Source organism: Herpailurus yagouaroundi, unplaced genomic scaffold, assembly GCF_014898765.1.
Source record: "Herpailurus yagouaroundi ecotype Mexico unplaced genomic scaffold, PumYag 141, whole genome shotgun sequence".
NCBI lineage: Eukaryota > Metazoa > Chordata > Mammalia > Carnivora > Felidae > Herpailurus > Herpailurus yagouaroundi.
Window position 1 is genome coordinate 40844024 of NW_024412396.1, and position 21345 is coordinate 40865368.

At 35.6% G+C, this 21345-nt stretch overlaps 1 protein-coding gene and 1 pseudogene across 10 annotated transcripts in view; one reads left to right on the top strand and one right to left on the bottom strand.

Annotated features, from left to right (window-relative positions):
* Positions 1–21345, top strand: part of FUT8 (fucosyltransferase 8) — a 308814-nt gene that overhangs the window by 97850 nt on the left and 189619 nt on the right. For 3 of the 10 annotated variants that reach the window (XM_040477412.1, XM_040477411.1, XM_040477414.1), the window contains one exon: positions 7539–7603. The exons of 6 other annotated variants lie outside the window; for them this stretch is intronic. The gene's annotated coding sequence lies outside the window, so the exon portion shown is untranslated. Of the gene's footprint in view, positions 1–7538; positions 7604–13409; positions 13432–21345 lie in introns of those variants that run through there. One more of the 10 variants, XM_040477415.1, reaches the window with a different exon arrangement.
* On the bottom strand, positions 8111–8986 carry LOC121031915 (eukaryotic translation initiation factor 1A, X-chromosomal-like; annotated as a pseudogene).

The window sequence follows — 21345 nt, forward strand, 5'->3', positions numbered from 1 at the left end:
TCTTTCTTTCTTTCTTTCTTTCTTTCTTTCTTTCTTTCTTTCTTTCTGAGTGATTTTGAGGAAGAACAGAAGTACATGATAAAGAACAAGTGAGAATTTGTAAAGGAAGAAAATATTCTAACTTGATTTTAGGTTTTCTAGGCTAGGAGAAGACAGATACGTTGCATGATAAACTGCTGAACTTCCTCAAGGAGAGATGAAAATGACTTTAGTTTGATTTTATATTTGAAATGGTTGATGTTTCATCCTTTTCTTACTGCTCTTGCTGTCCTTTAGAGCTATACTAGTGGGGAGCAGGAACATAGGTTTAAATTAGTGGAATGTAGGGGCATTGGGTAGAATGAAGATAAATATTTCACCTTCTTTCTTTAAATTTTAATTCTCATTCTCTGTTGCTCAAAGTGGTTTTCATGAATTGGCACCTAGTTTAAGAGGGGGTTAATTCTTAGCAAAGCTATTCTAATGACAAAAGGCATTCAGTGTTTTCCTGTTGAATTGCTGGAATAATATTGGGTTGACATCTAGTTGCATGCTAAATGCTGTGTCATTGTTATCATTTGTCTGCCTGGTAGACTCATGATAGTGACCTTACAGGGATTACTATTATAGGTATGATTTGCTAAAGGAATTAGAAATCTTACTAAAATGGATTTGGTGAAATCGTTCCCTTTTCTGTAGAAAAACCAACAAAACTGAAACAAAAATAAAACAGCACATCAAATGAACTCTCTCCTTGGATCATAAGTAGTGGTTTAAGGACAAAAATCTATCAGTGTATAATCCTAGGGTTTCTGTCCTGTCTTAGCTGCTGATTTTCTGTACAAACCTTGATCAAGTCAAATCACTTCTTACCTGAGTTTCTTTATCTTCAAAATGAAGATAGTGTCTACCTTACAAAGCAATGATAAGAATTAAATGAGGAAATGTATGCAAAGTGCTCATGTTTGACATGTATCAAGTGTCATTTCTCTTCCTCCTTCCTTTTGGCATCAATAATATCTGGATTCCATCTCTTGAGTTCACTGGTAATTGATTGTGGGATCAAATTATCTTCTCTTTCCAAACCTCATTTTCCTTTAACATAAAATCATTAACACCCACTTTATAAAGTTGTGGTTGGAATTCAGTTCCTAGTATAGTCTAAGAAGTTTTTGTTGAAGCTGAATGTGAATGTTAAACTGCTAAAAACTTAAATAAATATGTGAGTTTTCCTGGATAAATCTTTGGACACCAAATCCATTCAATATGTGGAATATATACCAAGAAGAACATAAAAAGAAAAATTTCTCGTTGTGTTTTTTAGGGAGGACTCTATAATAGTTTACTTAATTTTTGCTTAATGTGATTCATTGGGAAAGTAGGGAAATTATGGATCAAAGGATTTATTTTCACTTGAAATAGCTACTTCTAGAAGGAATATTAATAGGGTAGTAAGGAAGTCAGACACTTGAATATGCCTCCTTCTTTGTTTTTATTATTTTATCTTAAGTGATGTCATTTTTAATAAGACTTCAGTATACAATAATAGTTTTGTGAGAAGATCTTGGAAAATTAATTGGTACTGAAAATTTTCTAGTTTGTTAATTACCAGAGAAAGAATTAATTAACCAATATTAAAGTTTAGTTGGTAAAATAAGGTCGAGTCTCATAAATGAATCATGTTAAATGATTTATGAATTAAATCGGTGTTGTTGAATTTAACCATGTGTTAAATCAATATTGTTTCTTTGACATAATCATAGAATAGAAATTGATATGTGTGTGGTATATCGTATTGAACTAGGGAGTTTGTATTTTTAAGGATATTATATAGTTCCATGAATTTCAGTTAGATTTGTTTGAATGTGAATCACTTTTATAAATAATTAGCAGCAAAAATACCATTGGCTTTGTATCTTGAAGCAGTTGACTTAGATTTGTATAAGTTCAGATGAATGTAAATTGTAACTTACTTTCTTACACATTTCCCAAAAATTAGGAAATAATTTAGCATAGAGAGTGTTAATCACTTTCAAGAATTACCAGTTTATCGTTTTTATTTGACATGCTATATTTCTTATTAGATGTTTGTTAACCACCCTGAAAATGTTACAGAAAGTAGGGAATAGTTTTTTATGCATAGTTTTTAGCTGCAAGGAAAAAAATAATCAGAAAATAGAATCAAAATTGAATTGCAAAAATATTTAAGTGCAGGCAAGATTCTGCTGAGAAAGTGGAGATGAATTTGTGTGTGAATATTAAAGACATGTGGATATGTTGATTATGGCTAAGCTGAAGTAATTTTGTCATAAGGCAAAGGGCTTGCAAAGTTAGAATAAATGCATGCATTAAAGGTATTGATGAAATAAAAATAACTTGGTATCTTCAAGGGTTTGTTTTGTTTGGTTGGTATTGTGTTTGTTTTTTAAAGAAACCAGGTACATATAAAACTGGCTGTTAATTTTTTAACTTCTTTTTTTCTTAAAATTTAATGTTAAGAACTATTAGGATTCTGTGATTATACATTTACAACGTATTATTTGGGCACGTCTGTCATAAAGTAGTATAATATTTTTGACCTTTTTTTATTGTGGTAAAATACATATAACATAAAATTTACCACTTAACCATTTTAAGTATGTAACTCAGTGCCATTAAGTACATTTGCACTGATGTAGAGCCATCACCACTGTGTCTCTAGAACTTTTTCATCCTCCCGAACTACTATACTCATGAGACATTAGTTCTGCATTCCTTATATCCATTGTTCTATTTTGTCTTTATGAATTTGACTATTTTATGTCAATTTGTGTCAATTTATGTCAATTTGAATTTGACTATTCACATGAGTTGAATCCTATAATATTCATTCTTATGTGACTGACTTCTTTCACTTCACATAGTATCCGTAGGGTTCATCAGTGTTTTACCATGTATCAAAATTTCACTCTTTTTAAGATCAAATAATATTTTATTGTATGGATATGCCACATTTTGTTTATCCATTTATCAGCGGATATTTGGGTTGTTGTGACTAATGCCGTTATGAACATTGGTGTGCAAGTATCTGTTTAAGTGTGCTAATATGTTTTTATGTACTTTTTAATATTTAAAAATTTTTGTGGTAATGAAATTCTGTTTAAATGGACCAGATAAATACCTATATAATCAGTGAATATTAAATACCTATGTGTGTATTCTAAGTAGTGACGATATAAAGAATTATAAAATCATGATGCTGTTTTTGAAGAACTTGCAATCTAATAATAATAGGGTATGTTTATAAAAATACACTGCTTGGCAGCATATACTTTTTGAAGCTGAAGAAGTATTCACCATCTAATACAAACCAAAATCCTCTCTCACTAAATTTTTGCATGTCATTCTCACCAGTTAGGAGGCAAAATACATGGCCATGATCAAAATGCATATTCCATCCAAGCATATGTATTTAACAGATGCATTTAACATTCAAGTATAAATTCTGGAGTGATACTAAAATAGAAGTTAGATCATGACATTCATCTAAACAATTCTCTCCAATGAAAACATTCTTAGGAGTAACTTACATTTCTTTTCCCTGAGTCCCACCTTAACTCTGACCACATGTCCTGTCTCCATCCCCACCATGAATAATTCTTTGTTGTGTATACATTTCTTAGGTATGTAAACTGGCTTAAGTGTAAATGAGTAAAAGGCAGAAGGATGAACTCTGTATGTCTCCAGGTTCTTCACAGATTTGTGATTCCAATTTTAATTTCTATAGTACTTGGATTTTCCAAATGAGAGAAAACAGAATAGGCATGTAACACCTCTAAATAAGGTTTCTCAACAGATCTACTGCATAGTAATTTTAAAGGCCAAAATTTGATCAGATTATAAGATTTTGTTGTTTTGGTATTTCAATGGTCTTTTTCTTTCTCTCAAAACATTTTCCTGGAAAAGCAATATAAATCTTTTATGAATTAAATCATAACTTTGCAGTTTAATTGGATTTTTAAAGTTTTTCTATGTGTGCCAGCTGGACCTTTTGGAGAGGGTTACTACTATTTTCCCACTGAAATGTTAGAGACCAACCACCGGTTAGAGTCACATTTCCTATGGATGATGTTTTGAAGCTCAAAAGGAACTTTGAAAATTTTAAACGCAACTGAACAGAGGTTCCAAAAGGTAATGCTGTAGTAGTATTTTTTTTTCTCTGTATCCATCTACCCAGAAGTGAGCCTGACTTGTCAGTGATAAGGACATTTCATAGGCTCATTACTCTGCAGAGTGAAAAAAATGAAAACGGAACTAATTTCCAAGTTAAAACTTAAAAAATAGTGAAGGATGAATGAACAAGTATGATCATCCATTCATTCATGTATGAAAGTTTACTATGTACCAGACAGTCCACTAAACATAGGATATAAAGCAATGATTGAAATAGAATCAGTCCCTCCATTTACAGAATTTAGATTGCTAGAACAGGGAGTGGAACATAATACACACTTAAAAAATATTTGAATAAATGAGTGTCTGTTTTGTGAAGAAGGTTTTGGAGTAAGGGGCATTTTAGTGAAGAAGTATGGAGCATCCCGTCCCATTCATTGTATTATAGACAGTTCATGTAAAAAGTGAAAAAAGGGAAACAAACCAAATACTCTATTTATCTTTCACATTCAGGATGTGTGTGTGTGTGTGTGTGTGTGTATACATATATTTATATATTTTTTTTAATTTTTAAAATATTTATTTTGAGAGAGAGAGAGTGAGCAAGTGTGAGTGGGGGAGGGACAGAGAGAGAGGGAGAGAGAAAGAATCCCAAGCACATTCTGTACTGTCGGCATAGAGCCCAACAACATGGGGTTCTATCTCACGAACCATGAGATCATTACCTGAGCTGAAATCAAGAGTCGGATGCTTAACCCACTGAGCCACCTAGGAGCCCCTGGAGGGTATATTTTTAAAATGAATAGTAGCATTTTTAAATGTAATAGTAGGAAACTATTTAATAGTAATTTTAATTTTTTTTTTTAACGTTTATTTATTTTTGAGACAGAGACAGAGCATGAACAGGGGAGGGGCAGAGAGAGAGGGAGACACAGAATCTGAAACAGGCTCCAGGCTCTGAGCTGTCTGCACAGAGCCCGACGCGGGGCTCGAACTCACGGACCGCGAGATCATGACCTGAGCCGAAGTCGGACGCTTAACCGACCAAGCCACCCAGGCGCCCCTTAATTTTGTTTTATAGATACTTTGAGGATATCTACATAAGTAGATGATGGGGAACTGAGGATGCCTACATAAGTAGATGATGGAGAACTGAAAACATTCTTTAGTTTTTTTGTGTGTTTGAAAACTTAAGTTTGGATGTAGATTAAAAAAAATTTTTTTTAAATGTTTATTTTTGAGAGAGAGAGAGAGAGAGAGAGAGAGAGAGAGAGAGAGAGAGACCACAAGCAGGGGAGGGGCAGAGAGAGAGGTAGACACAAAATCTGAAGCAGGTTCCAGGCTCTGAGCCATCAGCACAGAGCCCTGTACAGGGCTCAAACCCATGAACTGCGAGATCATGACCTGAGCTGAAGTCAGACGCTTTACTGACTGAGCCACCCAGGTGCCCCAAGGATATAGATATTAATAGATATTATTAGATTGAACTGCATTTTTTTATCTGAAGATTTCTTTTTGCTTTCTTCTTTGCTTAGTAGGATTACTGATTTTCTTAATTAAGGGAGAGAATACATGTGTTTTGGGAGTCCTGGTTATTGTTGGTCAATATTCTTAGCTTTTAAAAGTATAATAGAGCAGATTATAGGAAATTATTTTTTCATGAGTATTTTCTTTCTAATTTCTTGCAGTAAGTTGTGTTTTTATCAGGACATTAGAGAACTCATTAAAAATTCCATTGTACACGTAGATTATTCATAACAAACAAATTTTATTCGAAATACTATAGCAACTTCACTGTTTTTTATCCTCTGGAAGATCATGTCGACTCTAATTATTGAAGCTTCAAATGATAAGTGATTGAATTTGAAAACTGTTTTAGGGTCTATTTATCTTTTTAAAATGATTTTTAAATGATTATTACATTCTTGTTTAAATGATAGGTTAACATTGCTTAGGTATAAAAGAAGTATTATTCTTTTTCAAAACAAGAGTTTTGTCAGGGCACATAGTTCTTTGGACTGTGATACACCAAATTTGAGACAATTTCTTTTCTAGATGTTTAGCTATAAGTGCCATAATTGTATAAAATCTCAACACAGCATATGAAGCAAAGAGATCAAACTGTAAACCTTAGAAGATGATTTTAAGTTCCTTTCTCTCTCTTTTTTTTTTTTTACTTTTTCATTTCTGAAAAATAAGATGCCTGTTCCAGTTCAATGAGTATGATAATATCAAATCCGGGTAGAATAGTACATCTCATCTTGTCTTCATTTTTTAAGGTGAGATGGTTTATAGAATGGAGAATAAGTCATTTTGTTAGATGTTGACTCCTTTCTAGAATAAAAATACGAATCTAGCAGTAAATCATTGTTATACTTTAAATGTTTAAAATATAAGAAAGGAATTAACAGAAACCCTGAAACAAAATTAATACCACATACATGAATGATAGATAACATTTATAGTTGGTATTTTAATTATTTCATGATGACATGTATATAAATAGTATTATTTACATACATAAATACAATAATAATTTTGTACATGTTAGTCTAATGAAATTAATGGTTTCTCCTTTTATACATTGCCACTATGCTTAGGCTTTCCTTCATTGCACTCATTTATTCATTAGTCAACAGTATTTAGTGTCTGATAGGCACTGTTCTAGGCTTTGAGTGATACCAGTCAACAAAAGAGACAAATTATTGATCTTATGGATCTTATATTCCAGTGGGGATACAGATACTAAACAAACAAATGTTTAATGATGATAAGTATTCTAGACAAAAGTAAGTACATCAGGAAAGGTGATAGGGAATGTTGGAGTGGGGAGTGTACCATTTTTATGTAGAATGGTCAGGGAAAGTTTTATTGAGAAGGTAATACTTGAGTTGTGACCCGAATTTGATGAGGAAAGAACTATGGTGTATATTTGGGTAAGTGTGTTTCAGACAACAGGTTCAAAATTCCTGTGTTGGGTGTAGGCTCTGCATATTTTAGAACATAAGAAATTAGTTGTGTAATTATTTGTTTCATTTTTCCTTTCCCAGTAGATTCTGTGATCCACTAAAAAGGGGATTATCTCTCTTTTGTCATCATTGTATACTTGGCACTCAGTGTAGTGCCAAACACATGGCAGGAGTGAGGCACTGGATAAATATGGATAAATTCATGAAAGAAGAGGGAGAATTTTGAAGGAATTCCCCCACCCCACCCCACCCCTGCCTTTTAAAGTTCATACTATAAATATTTCAAGCTGCGGAAGTCTTTGTAGATCATAGGAAACAAGTGAGTTCTTTAGGTAGGTAGAATGATTCTTCCAAAGTCACTGTTAATTAGTAGTGTTCTTGTGATGGCAAAGATTTTATCTCTTATTCTTACTCTTAATAGGGATCCTTTTATTTCAGATGTCTGGTCTAGACATGGGAAGATACTTGGCTGTGGAAAACCTTGCAGTAGAATCTGGAATCAGGTAGCTGGGTTGAATTGCCTTTTTGATACTTGCTGGCTGTGTGACACCATTAACACCTTTAAATTAATTCATTAATCCACCTGTAAATGCCTTGATTTTCTTATCTGTAAGACAGATATTGTTATTCCTATTCCAGTGTTCTTTACACTGGAACATTTTCTTTTGCATGATGGGATTTCCCATTAATCTTCTAATATACTATCATGTAGACGTTTCCCGCCCCCCCCCTTTTTAAAGGGAGTTATGATTAAGAACATAGGACTTTAGAATCAGACATTGGATTCTCTGAAAGTTTACTTCTTAAAGTTACTTGTTAACAGTATCAAAGTTTTTATCTAACTAATGAGAGAATAATCAGGAGGACATAAGAATTGCTCCCAAGAATTGAGCATCAGGAGTTCATGTATTCATTTAGGAAAGGGATGCCATGATAAAATGACTAAGCTACATAAAAGTCTGATTAACTTTTAAAAGAAGGAAGTCAGATCTCCTTGGGGATTTAATCCTTAGAAAACTTGGAATATAAAACATTTGAGTTCAATTTAGATATCATCATGGTCTTTATCATCATTTTTAGTATCATCAAATTGGATTTCATCATCATCTCCAGTGCCAAATGTATCTGTTTCATTGATTTCAGCATATTTTGGAAGCTTGCCACATGCCTTCAGCTTTATACCTTCATCTGCATTGTATTTTAAAATTACATCAGCTTTGTTATCCTCATCATCTGGCAGACCAGTATAATGTCTGAGGTATTTATTCAAATTATTTTCCTCATAAGACATAAGACATAAGACATAAGACAAGTTCATAAGACATAACCTCTTCACACCACCAAGACACATTGCTTCTAATCATATATTTCCCAACATTTTGATTACTGAATTATACTTATTCATCCTGTTTACACACCAGCTTTTTTCAGGGTCATTTTCACTCTTACCCCTGTACCTGTTTTTACCCCTACCTTTATTCTTGGTCATGGCAATGCCTCATGGCATCATGGTCTCCTTTCCTGTGATGGCAGTGGCAGCTGTTCTTCCAAATGGCACGTGGAATGACCTAGCATGTGGTGTGATGTAGCACTCTGCAGGTGAGGGAGAGTTTTCAGACTGAGCTTTTCTGAGATGGACTCAGTGGCAGCAAATTTATTTCCTTCCCCCTTGTCTTTCCATGTATATTAATGTGTTTAAGGTTTTCTAGGGCAGCTCTAGAGGTAACCTTTACTCTTGTACTTTCTTAGCCTCATTACTAAGGTGGATCTCTCTTTGTGTCTTTACTGAATGCACCAAAGATTCAGTGGACTCTATCTTGCTTTTAAGAACTTGAATGATTCTTGGCCCTCTGTGAGCTCTCATATCATCAATAAAACCTGGTAATTTTTCTTTCCTAGAACATGTTTTTGCTCAACCTTATAGGTTTTCAGCCTATGCACATATAGATTGTTATTCAGGTAATTTAAGGGGAATCTCTCTCTCTCTCTCTCTCTCTCTCGGGTTTTCCCCTTCAACATACTCAGTTTACAAAAGTGTTTTCAGAAAAATTCGAGTTATTTTTGGGTCTCACCCCCCCCCCCCCCCCTTTTTTTTAGGAATCCTTTTGGTGCTGCCTGTTTTCCAAAGTCAGATACATAGTTTTTCCAGTTTTCTAGTTGTTTACATTTGGAAGGTTAATTCTGGGTCCTATTACTGCCTTGTGGTGAAAGTAGAGATTTCTTAACACTTTTAAAATGAAGAATGATATTCTTAGCAAATGATACATCCTGCTCATTTCAAATTGTGTTCAAATACCATTATGTGTAAAAATTCATTTTTAAATGTTGCTTAAATTAAATTGATCTTAGCAACAACATTTCTGTTATTCTTCCACACATAGCTGTAAATAAAAGCTGCCTTGGCTGCTTTTCATCTAATATTAGTTACCAGTCAACTGATGCATTAAATTAAAGTTGGTGTAATTCTAATGATTTATAATAGCTGATTCCTTTTGGTACTTTTATGCCTCACTGAAGATCACTTGCTGTTTTATGATACTTTTCTTTCTTGCTTCCTTCCTTCCTTCCTTCGAAGCTTCCTTCCTTCCTTCGAAGCTTCCTTCCTCCCTTTCTATCAGAATCAGTATAAAAAAGACCCCTTAAAATAAATAGTAACTTTTTACTAATAAAAATATTTTTGGGGCACCTGGGTGGCCCAGTTGGTTTAAGTTCTTACACTTGATATTGGCTCAGGTCGTGAGCTTGTGGTGGTGGGATCGAGCCCCACGTCTGGCTTTGCACTGGGCGTGGAGCCTGCTTGGGATTCTCTTCCTTCCATTCTCTCTCTCTTCCCCTCCCCTGCTTTCTGTCTCTCTCAAAAATAAATAAATAAACACTAAAAATATTTTTAAAATGTCTTGTTTCATCTATTAAGGATACACTGAAATAGTATAAGTTCAGTACTGCTCATTATTTCTTTAAAATTCCTTCAATGAGTTTTAAAACATTGGTAATTGGAAATAGAGTATAAACATGAACTGATATGAAGTTAATTGAGAATGTCTCATTAAGTCTGGAATAATGAAAAAAAGGATGTGCTTGATGAAGAACAGTATATTGAGCTGAAAAAAATTTTTATAGGATTTGAGGTTCTTAGGAAAGAGTGAATGACTGACATGCTTATGTTGATTCAGTTGGTGACATGAGCTTAATTCTTTATCATTAATACTTACAGTATTTCATTTACTGTACTACATGCAAGGTATTCCATCTGATAGTCATTATGTGTCTATGCTGTTTTTGGAAGACAGACTTGCAATTCTTAGGGGAGTATTTGAAAATGAGCCAGTAGTAGCATTGTGATTTATATGTTGTATGCTCAGGCTTGACACAGGCATTTTTGATTGGCATTAGAATTGTACATCATAAATATTAAGAAAAAAGTACTTAAGAAATGTATAGCCATAATATGCATATGTCTCAGAAGATGAGGGTCAAGGTTGTAATTATAGGTGAGAGAACTATAAATTCCTGAGTTCTGACAGATGGCAACAAAATGTCTGATTCTGTTACTTTTTATTATTTCTTAAAAACTTTTTCTGATGTCTTTAAAAATTACAGCTTTTAGATATATCCTTTGAATGTGGTGTAGAAGGCTGTTTACTCTTTCGTTTTTTGACAGCAGATGTAAAATATAGACATCTAATTATTCAAGATCTTTTAGATACGAATGATTATTCAAACTAATGTAGTTATTAGAAACATTTGCCAAAGCTGCTTTTATTTTGGTCTGTTACTAAAAGAGATGCGTCACCTGTAGTGTTGCCTAGGCAGCACGGATGCACTGCACTTCATCCTCCTAAACTGGTTATCGTTGAAATTTATGGATTATGTTTGTTATTTTGATAGTGTTGTTCTCTTGTAACTTTGCCCCTAAAGAGTAATGATCCCTTGGTCAATCCAACCATATTGCTTTGATTCGTTTGGAATCAAAAAGATAGATCTGTGAATCTTGACTCCTGGTTTTGTGACCTTAGGCAAGTTACTTAACCTCTGCTGGTTTATTTGATTATTATTATAGTATAGTAGTTAATTGAGTGGGCTCTGGAGTGTTTGTGAGGACATGCATTCTAGCTGTGCTACTTATAAGCTATGTGACTTTGGGCAAGTTACTAACTTTATTGCCTTCTCTTCCTCATCTACAGATAATAATAGTACTTATCTGTAAAATGCTGTGAGTAAGCCTGGCACATACTAAATACTCAATAAATGCTTGCTATTGTTATTTTCTATAAATGAACAAAAATAACATAATAGGGTTATTATGAGGCCTGACTGAATAAATAGATCACTTTGCATGGGGACCTACTACATGTTCAGTATATGAGGTACTATAATGGATTGATGGTAATTTTGATCATGCAGTAATTGTGTCTGTGGAATAAGATCCAAGATTTATAAGAAAAGATACCACACTGGAGCTCCATTGATTTGCTAATTGGTTAAGACACAGAGTGAGTTCCAGCATTCTATTAGGTCACTTGTACAAAACAGATCAACTTTTATATTCCAGATGATGCACAAGATGTGGTAGATGAAAAATCCTATCCAATAAGACTTCAGAATTGTAATCTTAACTATATCTATCGTAGTATCAGTATAGTTTGGGATTGGCCACATGCCATAGATGGCCAAGGAAGTAAAAGCATTTAGTGGGGAAAGCTTTTACATTAGCTGTATTGATTAAAGATACGATACAAAACTTCTCCCAATATCAAGGGTTACTCAGAAGATGTGAAAAATGAATAGGGATGTATGATGCAGGCTGCTAGTATTCTACTCAAACTTAAAATCTGTTTTTCTCCTTTTTTTTTTTAATTTTTTTTAAATGTTTATTTATTTTTGAGACAGAGAGAGATAGAGCATGAACGGGGGAGGGTCAAAGAGAGAGGGAGACACAGAATCAGAAGCAGGCTCCAGGCTCCGAGCTGTCAGCACAGAGCCCGACGCAGGGCTTGAACTCACGGACCGGACCGTGAGATCATGACCTGAGCCGAAGTCGGACACTTAACCGACTGAGCCACCCAGCCGCCCCCTGTTTTTCTCTTCTATACTAATAGAATTTTTTTTGTTTTTGTTTTTTTTTTTTCCTTAAAGGTAGGCATATTGAAGCTTTGAAGGAAGGGCTATTTCCTAGCTGAGTGACTAAGTACTGGCAAAAGAGATAAAAGCAGAAGTGTGTGTGTGTGTGTGTGTGTGTGTGTGTGTGTGCTTGTAAAGGTCAGTAACTCAGCTGGAGGTGATCCCATTTTGTCATTCAGTTTCTCCTTTTTGACCTTTATTGTAGGCATGATAAATGGAGCTTTAGCAAACATTTTGGACTGTGAGGTGATCTCGATGATGGAAGCTGGGGATGGAGAATGGTAGAAGAGAAAGTTAGAAACTTGGGTCCCTGAAGATACTGTGCAAACACCATCTCTACATGGCTAATCTTTAGACAATATTTACAAAAGAAAAAGTAAACCTCAATCTTGTTTAGCCAAGCTGCTGTTGTGTTGGGGTATTCTGTAATGTGCAAAACCATATCCTTATACTGAGGGGAAACAGTATAAATAAGAAAGTACTTTTGAGGTTTAATGGTTTGTGTTAGGGGTGTGTGTGTAGAGGGGATTGAAAATACAAAGAGAATTGGAGACTAACACTAACTGACTAAGGGATTGTGGATCTATGTTGATCATACTGGTGAAATTTTATTAGATTAATAGGAAATATGAAACTTACTTTATGGGAAAAAAGAAAATATTTAATAGTTCAGTGACATGTGAACAATTAGTTATCAAATCACGTTTTGTTGGATATTGGGGGTAGTTAGAAGAACTGGTGAAAATTGATGGGTGGGCCATAAGTCATTCTTGTCTTTAGAATATTAACATCTTTTTATAGGTTACTGTTGTTGGCTTGTGCTATTGTTAAATGATGTACATATAACTTTGTAGTTTTTTTTTTTTTACTGGTAAGTTCCTTTTTGTTAATGACGCTTCAAGTGTCTTCTCTCAAAATTTTGGATTGACAAATGTGAAAAAAATGTTAGAGAACATTGAATTAGCCATTTTCTGTGGAAGAGGTTGAGAAAAGATTTTGGAGCCTACACAGCAAATCACTGATATATTTTTTAATTAATTAATTAATTAATTAATTACTTTTTTTAGAGAGAGACGGAGAGCACAAGCAGGGGAAAGGGGCAGAGGGAAAGAGAGAGAATCCTAAGCAGGCCCCTTGCTCAGCGTGGAGCCTGACACGAGGTTTGATCCCATGACCCTGGGATCGGACACTCAACTAACTATCTACCCAGGTACCCCATATTTGTTCACTTCTTTACATAAAGAAGATTCCAAAAAAATTATATATGCAGTCATACTTGGGCTCTCACATTTTAATGGTTTCTGTGACACCACAATAATTGATTTGACACATTTAATTCAGTAGCTTTGTATGGAAAAAATGTTTAGATGCCTTAGTTGAGAATTTTACAATTTCTTTAGTCATGTTGCCCAATCTTTGTTTTAGTTTTATTTGGATAGTATGGAATAACAGGTCTAGAAAGACTGCAGAAGGTGATATGTTTCATTGTAATTTATTAGACGTGCTATATATTCTTTACCTTTGTTTTTACCTTGTGGATCTATTCATTCCTTTCCATTTATCTCTGATTAATTTTTATTTAAAAAATTTTTTAATTTGCTCTTTAATGTTTATTTTTGAGAGAGAGAGAGACAGAGCATGAGTGGGGAAGGAGCAGAGAGAGAGGGAGACACAGAATCCGAAGCAGGTTCCAGGCTGTGAGCTGTCAGTACAGAGCCTGAAGTGGTACTCAAACTCATGAACAGTGAGATCATGACCTGATCTCAGGTTGGTGCTTAACCAACTGAGCCACCCAGGGGCCCCTGTTTACTTTTTATTTAAAGGTTAATAAATATTAATTACAGTACATACTTTACTCATGTCACTTTTTGTCACCTTATTTCTTTTTTTATCTTTATTTTTAGATTTTCCTAGGAGGTACATAGAACTCGAGGGGTGTGGAAAATAACTACATACCCTCAAATCTCCATTCTATGGGATAGAACATCATCTTCAATAATAAGTTCCCTTTGGTGATGGCAATATAATATTCCATTATATAATCATTAGTTTTTTAGTCTTTAGTACATGTTCACTAATACATATTTAATATTTCTTTTTTTGGCCAATTTTCCCATAATTAAACAATTAATAATATACACAACTGAATTGTGCACTTTAAATGAGTAAATTATGATGTGTGAATTATATTTCAATAAGGATGTTAATACTTTACAAATATAATTTTCCTTCCCCTTTAAATCCTTCTTTGGAAAAATGGAAGAATTTAAGAAGAAAGGAAATAACGTGTCCTCAACTAGGAGTGGTGACAGCTATAGCAATTGCGTTCTTTTCTCTAAAGCACCCTGAATGTTTAGGGTAAGGTTCTATGTTGGACATTTTGGGCATCTTGACATTTGCTGGCACTGGAAAGATTTGACAAGGGAGAACTGGGAATTTGTTACATAAATAGTAACTATTATTAAATACTTTAATTTGGTGTCTGCTTGGCACAGGACATTGCTGTCCCTGCTATTTTTTTGTTTGTTTGTTTGTCGTTTCACTTTTTTTTTAATTTTATTTTTTAAAAATTTACATCCAAATTAGTTAGCATATAGTGCAACAGTGATTTCAGTAGATTCCTTAGTGCTCCTTACCCATTTAGTCCATCCCCCCTCCCACACTCCCTCCAGTAGCCCTCTGTTTGTCCTCCATGTTTATGAATCTCTTCTGTTTTGTCCCCCTCCCTGTTTATATTATTTTTGTATCCCTTCCCTTATGTTCACCTGTTTTGTCTCTTAAAGTCCTCATGTGAGTGAATTCATATGATTTTTGTCTTTCACTGACTGACTAATTTTACTTAGCATGATACCCTCCAGTTCCATCCATGTAGTTGTAAATGGTAAGATTTCATTCTTTTTGATTGCCAAGTAATACTCCATTGTATATGTATACACCACATCTTCTTTATCCATTCATCCATCAATGGACATTTGGGCTCTTTCCGTACTTTGGCTATTGTTGATAGCACTGCTATAAATATTGGGGTGCATGTGTCCCTTCAAAACAGCACACCTGTATCCCTTGGATAAATGCCTAGTAGTACAATTGCTGGGTCGTAGGGTAGTTCTATTTTTAGTTTTTTGAGGAACCTCCATACTGTTTTCCAGAGTGGCTGCACCAGCTTGTCTTCCCACCAACAATGCAAAAGAGATCCTCTTTCTCCGCATCCTTGCCAACATCTGTTGTTGCCTGAGTTGTTAATGTTAGCAATTCTGACAGGTGTAATGTGGCATCTCATTGTGGTTTTGATTTGTATTTCCCTGATGATGAGTGATGTTGAGCATTTTTTCATGTGTCAGTTGGCCATCTGGATGTCTTGTTTGGAGAAGTGTCTGTTCTTGTCTTTTGCCCATTTCTTCACTGGATTCTTTGTTTTTTAGGTGTTGAGCTTGATAAGTTCTTTGTAGATTTTGGATACTAACCATTTATCTGATAGGCCTTTTGCAAATATCTTCTCCCATTCTGTTGGTTGCCTTTTAGTTTTGCTGATTGTTTCCTTCGCTGTGCAGAAGCTTTTTATTTGATGAGAATATTAGAAGATATTTTATTTTTTTTTTTATGAGGTCCCAGTAGTTCATTTTTGCTTTTGTTTCCCTTTGCCTCTGGAGATGCGTTGAGTAAGAAGTTGCTGCGGCCAAGATCAAAGAGGTTTTTGCTTGCTTTCTCCTCGAGGATTTTGATGGTTTCCTGTCTTACATTTAGGTCTCTCATCCATTTTGAGTTTATTTTTGTGTATAGTGTAAGAAAAGTGGTCCAGGTTCATTCTTCTGCATGTCGCTGTCCAGTTTTCCCAGCCCCACGTGCTGAAGAGGCTGCCTTTATTCCATTGGATATTCTTTCCTGCTTTGTCAAAGATTAATTGGCCATATGTTTGTGGGTCCATTTCTGGGTTCTCTATTCTGTTCCATTGATCTGAGTGTCTGTTCTTGTGCCAGTACCATACTGTCTTGATGATTACAGCTTTGTAGTATAGCTTGAAGTCTGGGATCGTGATGCCTCCTGCTTTGGTTTTCTTTTTCAAGATTGCTTTGGCTATTCGGGGTCTTTTCTGGTTCCATAAAAATTTTAGGATTATTTGTTGTAGCTCTGTGAAGAATGCTGGTGTTATTTTGATAGGGATTGCATTGAATATGTAGATAGCTTTGGGTAATATCAACATTTTAACAATATTTGTTCTTCCTATCCAGGAGCATGGACTCTTTTTCCATTTTTTTGTGTCTTCTTCAATTTTTTCATAAGCTTTCTACAGTTTTCAGTGTATAGATTTTCACCTTTTTGGTTAGATTTATTCCTAGGTATTTTATGGTTTTTGATGCAATTGTAAATGGGATTGATTCCTTGATTTCTCTTTCTGTTACTTCATTATTGGTGTATAGGAATGCAGCCGATTTCTTTGTGTTGATTTTATATCCTGCAACTTTGCTGAATTCATGAATCAGTTCTAGCAGTTTTTTGGTGGAATCTTTTGAGTTTTCCATATAGAGTATCATGTCATTTGCAAAGAGTGAAAGTTTGATCTCCTGGATGATTTGGATGTCTTTTATTTCTCTGTGTTGTCTGGTTGCAGAAGCTAAGACTTCCCATACTGTGTTGAATAACGGTGGAGAGACTGGACCTCCCTGTCTTGTTCCTGACCTTAGGGAAAAAACTCTCAGTTTTTCCCCATTGAAGATATTAGCGTTGGGTCATTCATATATGGCTTTTATGATCTTGAGGTATGATCCTTCTATCCCTACTTTCTTGAGGGTTTTTATCAAGAAAGGATGTTGTATTTTGTCACATGCTTTCTCTGCATCTATTGAAAGGATCATATGGTTCTTGTCCTTTCTTTTATTGATGTGATGAATCATGTTAGTTGTTTTGCAGATATTGAACCAGCCCTGCATCCAGGTATAAATCCTACTTGGTCGTGGTGAATAATTTTTGTAATGTATTGTTGGTTCTGGTTGCCTAATATCTTGTTGAGGATTTTTGCATCCATTTTCATCAGGGAAATTGGTCTATAGTTCTCCTTTTTAGTGGGGTCTCTGTCTTGTTTTGGAATCAAGGTAATGCTGGCTTCATAGAATGAGTTTGGGTTTTCCTTCCATTTCTATTTTTTGGAACACCTTCAAGAGATTAGGTGATAACACTTCCTTAGATGTTTGGTAGGATTTCCCTGGCCCTGGACTCTTGTTTTTTTTTTTTTTTTTGGATTTTTGATTACTAATTCGATTTCCTTACTGGGTATTGGTCTGTTCAAATTTTCTATTTCTTTTTGTTTCAGTTTTGGTAGTGTGTATGTTTCAAGGAATTTGTCCATATCTTCCAGATTGCCTATTTTATTGGCATGTAATTGCTCATAATATTCTCTTATTATTTTTTTTATTTCTGCTGTGTTGGTTGTGATCTCTCCTCTTTCATTCTTGATTTTATTCATTTGGGTCCTTTCCTTTTTCTTTTTGATCAAACTGGCTAGTGGTTTATCAGTTTTGTTAATTCTTTCAAAGAACCAGCTTCTGGTTTCATTGATCTGGTTTTTTTTTTGGTTTCGATAGCATTAATTTCTGCTCTGATCTTTATTATTTCCTGTCTTCTGCTGGTTTTGGGATTTATTTGCTGTTTTTTTCCCAGCTCTTTCAGGCATAAGGTTAGGTTGTGTATCTGAGATCTTTCTTCCTTCTTTAGGAAGGCCTGGATTGCTATATGCTTTCCTCTTTGCTGTGTGTCCCAGAGGTTTTGGGTTGTGGTGTTATCATTTTCATTGGCTTCCATGAACTTTTTAATTTCCTCTTTAACTTCTTGGTTAGCCCATTCATTCTTTAGTAGGATGTTCTTTAGTCTCCAAGTATTTGTTACCTTTCCAAATTTTTTCTTGTGGTTGATTTTGAGTTTCATAACGTTGTGGTCTGAAAATATGCACGATATGATCTTGATCTTTTTGTACTTGCTGAGGGCTTATTTGTGTCCCAGTATGTGGTCTGTTCTGGAAAACGTTCCATGTGCACTGGAGAAGAATGTATATTCTACTGCTTTAGGATGAAATGTTCTGAATATATGTTAAGTCCATCTGGTCCAGTGTGTCATTCAAAGCCATTGTTTCATTGTTGATTTTTTTATTAGATGATCTGTCCGTTGTTGTGAGTGGGGTATTGAAGTCTCCTACTATTATGGTATTACTATCAATGAGTTTCTTTGCGATTAATTGATTTATATATTTGTGTGCTGCCAAATTTGGCGCATAAATGTTTACAATTGTCAGGTCTTCTTGGTGGATAGACCCCTTGATTATGATATAATGCCCTTCTGCATCTTTTGATACAGTCTTTATTTTAAAGTCTACATTGTCTGATATAAAGTATGGCTACTCCGGCTTTCTTTTGTTGACCATTAGCATGATAGGTGGTTCTCCATCCCCTTACTTTCAATCTGAAGGTGTCTTTGGGTCTATAGTGGGTCTCTTGTAAACAGCATATAGATGGATCTTGTTTTCTTATCCATTCTGTTACCCTGTGTCTTTTGATTGGAGCATTGAGTCCATTGACGTTTAGAGTGAGTCTGAAAGATATGAATTTATTGCCATTATGTTGCTTGTAGAGTTGGAGTTTCTGGTGGTGTTCTCTTGTCCTTTCTAATCTTTGTTGCTTTTGGTAGTTATCTATCTATGTATCTATGTATCTATGTATCTATGTATCTATCTATCTATCTATCTATCTTTTCTCCCCTTAGAGAGTCCCCCTTAAAAATTCTTGCAGGGCTGGTTTAGTGGTCATAAACTCCTTTAATTTTTGTTTGGGAAACTTTTTATTTCTCCTTCTGTTTTGAATGACAGCCTTGCTGGATAAAGAATTCTTGGCTTTATATTTTTCTGACTCAGCACATTGAATATATCCTGCCACTCCTTTCTGGCCTGCCAAGTTTCTGTGGATAGGTCTGCTGCAAACCTGATCTGTCTTCCCTTGTAGGTTAAGGACTTCTTTTCCCTTGCTGCTTTCATGATTCTTTCCTTGCCTGAGTATTTTTGAATTTGACTATGATATGCCTTGTTGATGGTTGGTTTTTGTTGAATCTAATGGGGGTCCTCTGTGCTTCCTGGATTTTGATGTCTGTGTCTTTCCCCAGGTTAGGAAAGTTTTCCACTATGATTTACTTGCTCACATAACCCTTCTGCCCCTATTTTTCTGTCTTCCTCTTCTGGGACCCCTGTGATTCAGATGTTGTTCCTTTTAAATGAGTCACCGATTTTTCTAATTCTTAAATTGTGCTCTTTTGCCTTAATCTCCCTCTTTTTTTCTGCTTCATTATTTTCCATAAGTTTGTCCTGTATATTGCTGATTCTCTCTTCTGCCTCATCCATCCTTGCCTCCGTGGCATCCATCCATGATTGCAGCTCAGTTTTAGCATTTTTTATTTCATCCTGACTAGTTTTTACTTCTTTTATCTCCGCATAAAGGGATTCTAATCTATTTTTGACTCCAACTAGTATTCTTATTATCATGATTCTAAATTCTGGTTCATACATCTTGCTTGTGTCTGTGTTGGTTAAGTCCCAGGCTGTCGTTTCTTCCTGCTCTTTGTTTTGGGGTGAATTCCTTCATTTCGTCATTTTGAAGGGAGAAAAGGAATTAATGAAGTAGAAAAAATTAAAATTAAAAAAAATTAAAATAAACGCACACTCACACACACAAAAGCGAACAAATGATGCTAGATCCTAGGTGTGTTTTGGTTTGGGTGTTGAAAGTGGCTTGATAGATTAGAGAAAAAAGGGCGGGCGAAGAAAAAAAAACAAATCTTTTGAAAATTTGAAAAAATGAATGCACTGAAGTAGACTAAAATGAAATGATGGAAGTAAAGTAAAATTTGAAATTTACACATAAGAATATAGTAGAAAAAAAGTTAAAAATATTTTTAATGAAAATAAAAATGAATTTTTTTCTCTCTGTATTCAAGAAAAAGAAAAGAAATGAGAAAAAGAAAATTGAATAGATGGACCTGCTAACAGACTAAAATACCACTGAAATTACTTCATTTTCCCCTAGAAGTCAGACTCTTAAGCACTTTGTAGTCCATAAAGTAAGCAGGAGGTGAGACTTCTGTTCTTGAAGAGCGAGGTTGGCCCAGTAGGATGGGGCTTAGTGTAACAGCTCCGTTCTCCACTAGATGGCGCTTCTAGCTTACTGGGGTGGATTGTTGTGGCACTGGTGCATATGCATGGGAGCAGTGAAAATGGCATCACCCAGCAACCCAGTCTCTAGTATCGGAACTCTCTTCTCCCCAGTGAGCAATCGTGCACTTGTTCTTTGTCTTCAGCTCTTGTCCACTCCCTGCTTTTACACTGCCTGTGACCAAACCCCAGGTAGTACCTCTTTCCCGAGTTTTGTCTCAGACGCGGCTGTTTTCCCTGCCTCCTTACTTCTGAGGGACTGCGTCTTTGACCTGTTCCGCCCCTCTGCAGAAGGTCTCACCGAGCAATGGCTGAATGCTGGCCGCCCCCAGGAAAGTTCGCAGGCCCGTGCTGGTGCTGATGCCTAGAGATTGCGGCCAGGTGCCAGCCTGCTCCAGAAAAAGTTCACGAGATAGTGTAGCAGCAGCGTTTCAGGGATTATGGAAAATCACAACACACATCTGGCACTAGGCTTCACCCTTAACAACCTTGTTTCAGCCCCAGCAAATGTGGCCGTTCGTTCTCTGGGATCTGCTGGGACCAGGTGGCCTCACAGTCTCTACCAAATGTCCTTCCAGCAGTGGAATTGCTTTTCCCCGTGTGGCCCGAGAACCTCCTGGACCCCACTCTGCTCTTGGGGATTTGCCCTTCCCACCAGAACACTGCCAGGTATTGAGCTGCGGAGTTGCAGCCTTTGTGCTTTCCCTGTTTATAGTCTTAATGGAATTTAAACCCTCTCCTTTTTTAGTTTATTCCCTGTGGCTGTTTCCGATTTTTTACTTTCTTTCCAGCTGCTTTTGGGGAGGGCTGCCTTTCCCATATTCCCCCCCCCCCCCCCATTTCCATCCTCTCTCCGCTCACAAAAGCGGCTCCCTGCCCTCTGCGGCTTCTCTCCCCCAGTTCACCTCTCCGTGCCGTGTATCTGCTGAATTCTGTGGT